Below are 6,186 nucleotides of genomic sequence, written 5' to 3'. Positions count from 1 at the left end.
ACAAGGCATTCGATTATCGACTAAATCAAAAACGAAAAAAGTGAGACAGAGACAGAGGTAGACGGAGGATTTTTGACGCCAATTTAAGTCAGTTTTCAAGTATTTTGCTATAGGAAACTCAATTGCTTAGACAAGTCAAGTAGACTATTTGTTAAGTCATCTACTTATATCACTTTGCCGCAATTCTTATGAAAAAAGTCATCAATGACTTAAATTGCACAATTTCATGGGGTTTCTTTGAATTTATTTTAACACAAAGAGGCCAACTTTCGGCTATATCTTTTACTTTTATAGAGTCTTGCGAAGTAGAAAGGGAACTTAAAACAATCATCAGTCGACTTGTTGTACATATATTAAAGTCCCGCTGTCCTTAGCACTATCTTCCATTGAGTACCTTTCATTGTTATTCTCTTTCACTGCTGCTTAGAGTTAGGACAAGATTCTAAAGTTAACAACCTTTGAAAGTGACAGATACCTAAATTGAAAAAAGAATGTTCAAGCAAGTTATCTGTCAGTCTAAGGATCTGACAAGGTAGAAAACCCTTGAAAATGTAATCGTAAGATTTGCCGGAATTTTTTTGTAATCCTATTTTAGATATTTCAGTTATTTAAGAAGATGCCATGCGGTGTTTTGGCTCCTTCTTCTCATTTCTTTTATTTTTATTAACAAATCCAAAGAATTTAATTAAATTTTCCCCTTTTTTGAGGTGGACAAGCATCATCATCATCATCTTATTCTGTTTCATGGCGACGCCTTCGTTCGTTTTTGTGTAATTCGGCAATATTTGCACGTATAATTGATTAAAAACTACGTGTTACTTTTGCATAAGCCAAAAAAAAAAAGAAGGGAATAAAAAGAAAATGCAAGACGAACAATGAAACATTTCATAATGGCTTTGAATTCAAATTGGTGGGAATCGGTATTGGTCTGGAGTCGGGACTTTGTAAGGAAATTTTTTATATTGATAAAGAAATAATAATTTCCGCTTGGCTCAGGTGAGTTGATTTTCAATTTCCGGCCAACTACCTAGCTAAAAGAGTATTGGTGGAGATTGGTGGAGTGCCTTAAACTTCCATTTATTAAAGAGTCAAGAGCGTCAAAAAGAGGTCGTAGACCGCTGCAAAAAAAAAAAAAAAAAAAACGAGAAAAAACGATACGAAGCGACGAGAAGAAGTCACCTGCGGCAGCAGCACAACAGCTTGCAATGAAAAATCGTTTAATGACACCATTCACACACTCGCCAGCGGCAGCAGGACGAAGCACCAAGGGGGGACAGGGCACGTAGGACAGGCAAATGGGCCGGGTTGACTTTTGCAGTCATTTTGACATTTTCTATACATACAATTGTGTGTGTGTGCTTGGGTGAGTGGGTATTTGGGTGTATGACTGCTCTACGATTTGGCTTCGTTTTGTGAATGCCAACCGTAGGCAACAATTGCAACACTACGAACGGCCGATGGCATCATCATTTGTCAGACTTCATTTCTATGGCAATTAGAATTTCACCTTATGACTTGTTCAACTCTCTTTGTCATACCCTAGTAGCGGGTATATTCAAATAAGCAAGTCCTAGGTTTATTCAATTTCATTTATAAACTAAGGTAAATCACAAATTATACCATCTAATACAAGTGTTACCAATTTAATGTTCAGTTATCGGTATCAAAGAAGTTTTACCGAACAAAATCAAACAAAAAAAACCCAAAGAAAACTGTAAAATTTCTTTAACCTCTTATCAGTCTTTGCTACATTATTAAATGGTCAACCATAAAAGAAAACACATCTGATGATTGATCGTAGATGGTAGTCTGGTAAGTAAAAACACAAACACAGCCATTTACAATTATGTATTCAACATACATACATACATAGGTAACGCTATGGAAGGAAATAATTCAGCTGGTTTATTTGTATGAATCATATGAATCAATTAAAATTGGCCAAATTCCACCTACAAGGAAGCAATTGATCAAAGTTGTGCTTATGACAAATCTATAACTTTTGTAAGTTACATTCTAAATATAAATAGTAGGTACATATGGGTCGGTAACAAGAGTTTTTCAAACGACTTGCATGATTGGTTATATTTTGCATGAATTTGATTAAGATCAGATAACTTTATCTGCTACGTTATCTATATACAGACGTATTTGCAAGGGTATATTAAATTTCGTCACACTTAAATTAGCTTCCGGAAACTGATTTATATAAAATATGTATAAATAATTCGTTTAGTAGTTTTTGTCCCATATGATTTTCTAAATATTCTCATTATAACTTTTGGTCTATCAATCATTTTTGGGCAGCAAAAATGTCATTGAAAGTGCAGTGCATTCTTTTCAGTCTCAGTCATCAATCAATTGCAGTTTGAGCTGATTAACATTGAATTTGGATTTGAAAGAAAGACGTTTCTTTGTCTTTGCCACCTGTTTTTTGCTATCAACAAAAAAGACTAAGACCAAACAAAAACCAAAAAAAAAAATTATTGTAAATTGAGACTTTCGTTGGGACTGTACACTTTCTGGTTGCGCCACGTTTATATACGTTTTCAATTTATATTATATATGCCCAATCATTAAAAAAAAAAACAAAAAAAAAGTTAGTTTAATTTAAAGCCATTTTATAGCCACGATAAGATACTGGTGAGGGACTAAGTATATATAAAATGTTGTCGATACGATTGCGACTGTGTACCTATTTATTTTGTTGCTCTTGCGTATAGAAAGAAAAGGATGGAAGTATGGGTATTGGGTATGGGGGTATTGGTTATGTGTGCTCCACTTTTAAACAAGTGATTTCGATTTATGATTAGACATTTGGACATAGGTAAACAACTTATACCCGAACCAAAAAAAGCTAGAGATAATGTGCGTACAAATGGGGCCTCGATATGTGATAATTGCTGGCGAGTGGAATGCCAAGTGCCATGAAAAATAGAAATCTATAGAGTAATGTATAACAAGTATAAACTAGAGGATCTAAAACCATGTTAGTCTTTCTTATTAAAATGCATTTTTTATTAAACTGAGATGGATAGAATTAAGATTTGAATAAATTAACTTTTAGCCACGATCAGTCAAAAGCTAAAACTCTTTAAAGAAGTTTCTCTAACCTTCTTACAGAATAATTTATCGAAAAACTTAAGTTTATAAAATATTTTAAGGACTTTCTAGTCAAAAAATGCGGGAGAACAAAAATCTTACTAATTTTTTACCTTTAACTCTTTTTACTAACTGTGTAAGATGCATTTGACATTGCATTACACTTAGAGCTTTACTTTAGAATCTATTTAGAGATTGGCTGGTAATGCAATTAAGTAAATTCCCCAAAATGTCAAGCGTTTAATATTTATTTCCAAAATCGAAATCCACAAAATGCACTTATGTATATAAAAATAAATTTTATTTTATTCCTTTTATATACATTTCTTTTTTGGTTGGTGTTGCTGTTGTTGTTGTTGTGTCTCAAATTGAGGCGAAAGTCGAACCGAAAAGCAAATAAATCGAAATAAAATCAGTGCGTGTCTGACAGAAAGGGAAGAAACAATTTAAGCATGTTGGACAGGATAAGCCCCTTTTGTCGGTAGAGGCAGTAAATATATGTGGATAGATACGGATCCTCTCTGATTGGGGTGATAGGATAGGGGTCGGAGTAGGAGAGGGGTGTGGTAAGTAAGTAAGGTGTCTGTGACAATGCAGTATGTGTAGCATGTAGCATGTTGCATGCTGGCAGCAAAAAGGGATTTGGTAAGCCAAACGAACCGAAAATCGTACAACGACACCGTAGCAAAAGGATGCAAAATTTTCTAATGCAATTTGTTGCTCTTTCTCTCAATATCTCTCGTTCGTAACTTGCAAATGCAGTAAGTATCCAAGTAACTTTACTTATATATGTATATATATTTCGATGTGTGAATGTGTCTGGGGGTATACATATATATATGTGTGTGTGTGTGTGTAATTGATTTTATCGGTCATGTTAATTTTGATTAAATATGCAAATTGACGATACAAATTCTCATTTACGTTGAAGTGGGGCAGGCAACAAACCCGTTGAGTGAGTGAGTGAATGAATGGGTGGGATGGATAGGTGGCCTCACGTGCCAAAGTAGATTACCTTCCCACCCATTGACAGTTATTATGTTTCGGTATTATCTCGTTATTTATGCAGCAGATGACAAATGCAATTTGTTGTTTGCACACTGCAACTGGAACCAGTACGCTATCCCAGTCAGCCACCTGGCCCAGGTCTACCACCAAAAATGGATGCAAGCACATGATAATTTCCAATCATTTGAATAATCTCCGCTCACCTCCTTCTCCCCCATCCCCCCGTTTACTTGACATCTGCCTGTCGCTCCCTGCTTACCATGTCTCTGTTCCTGTTCGTGTCCTTTTTGTCCCTGTCCCTATCCGTGTGCTCCAATGTTCTGTCTCTCTGTGTTCGATGTTCGGTGTCCGGCACTGTGAAAATATTAGCTTAAGAAAATGTCTAACGAGCTCTACGTGCTGCGGCATTTTCAAAGTGTCTGTCCGCATTCTAGTGGCCCAGGAGGTTGATGGTAGAATGGTGTAGAATGATGGCAGAAGGCGGTTTGAATTGTGGGCGTGGTCTATTAGCCCAACAGCAATGAGAGCAATGCAGTTTAGCTTGACGTTGACTTTTGTGCAGGCAGTGGATATTGATTAAAATTTTCCGAAAATTGATACATGAGTTGCATGGCTAATTAGTAGAATGCAAGTGTTGTGCGAATGGGAATGGATGAAAAGGTGGAAAAAGAGGGCCAAGTGAGTATTATATATGAATTGATAATTTGAAATTTAATTAAAGACCAAATATATTCGGTAAAGAAGAAAAAGCTTCTTCCTTTTTGTCCAAAATATGGCGATCTAGTTCCAACCAAAAGCCAAAGAGACATTGTTCCAAAGAACTGTATAGTGCAATTGCTTTATTTACTATGTCACATAGCCATTGATTAAAAACTATGAAACCATCAACTAAACTAAGCCAAGCATTAAACAAACAAAAGAAAGTTTAAAAAGAGTTTGAATAAGGAACCAGGGCTCAGATCAATTGCATTTTGGAAATAATAATGACAAAATGATGAGGCCTTAAATTGAATTTGGGTTCCTTTCTTCCTTCATTCATATTCAATGTTCTTTAAATTCCCTTTGAAATGAATTTTTTCATTAAATTTTATCATTTACCTGACTAAACATTTCTCAATTCAATTTGAAATCCTTTTTGGCTGAAAGGTAAAGTTGATTTTCTTTATTTCAATATATATTTTTACTCGTCTCAGACAAATTAATGCCAATTCCAATGGAATAAAAAAAAAAATAAAATAAAGAGGAAAAGATAGACAGAAAGCTTTGGCTGAAGCAAAAGTTGGTAGCAGAGGGATGAATGAAGTTATGACTACGGGAGGGGGGGGCATAGAGAAGGAGTGGGGAGACGAGAGGGGTTCTCGTTCAGAGTTGGCTTTCATAAAATTCACATTGATTGCGTTCAATTAAAATTCAGTTATGCTCCGACAGCGTTTGGCAGTTACAAGAGGGAATATTTTAATTAATTTTCACGCGCTCAGCATAAAATTTTCACTCCTCGTCATTCGATGCCACACTCACACGCACACGCACACACACACACACACACCCAAGTGAGGAGCAAAAGTAAATTTTGTCCATCGACAACGGTCAACGTTATTATGACCATAATTATTATTATTATATTTATGCACATTTGAACTGTTGCATTCAACAAAACACAAAACTACATCTATACATTCTGGCAATGGTTTTTATTTAGTCATAAAAAAAAAAACACAAATAAAAAAAACACTTTAATTGCAATTTTATTTTACTAAATCAGCAAAATTATTTGACATTCATTTGCAAAAAGAAAATTCATTTTATTTTGACATAGCAAAATGTAAACTGCATACCTTTTGCATTTAAACAAGTTAGAAATTGGAAAAGTACCTACTTAAGTGACTAAGCAGTTTATTTTATCGATCCGTTGATCTATTGGCGATAACTAGATCTAGTAGGTTCTATCCAAACTGTCAGTAAAATTGGCATATAATCTCATTAAGCAATGTCAAAAAGTTTCACAGAGAAGTTAAAGGGAAACCTTTACAAAATGAACTAAAATTGAACATTATTTTTGAGAAGAACAAAAAATGT

Source organism: Drosophila tropicalis, unplaced genomic scaffold, assembly GCF_018151085.1.
Source record: "Drosophila tropicalis isolate 14030-0801.00 unplaced genomic scaffold, ASM1815108v1 contig_694, whole genome shotgun sequence".
NCBI classification, from domain to species: Eukaryota; Metazoa; Arthropoda; class Insecta; order Diptera; family Drosophilidae; genus Drosophila; species Drosophila tropicalis.
The sequence above is the reverse complement of the archived record's forward strand: the minus strand, read 5'-3'. Positions refer to the sequence as shown.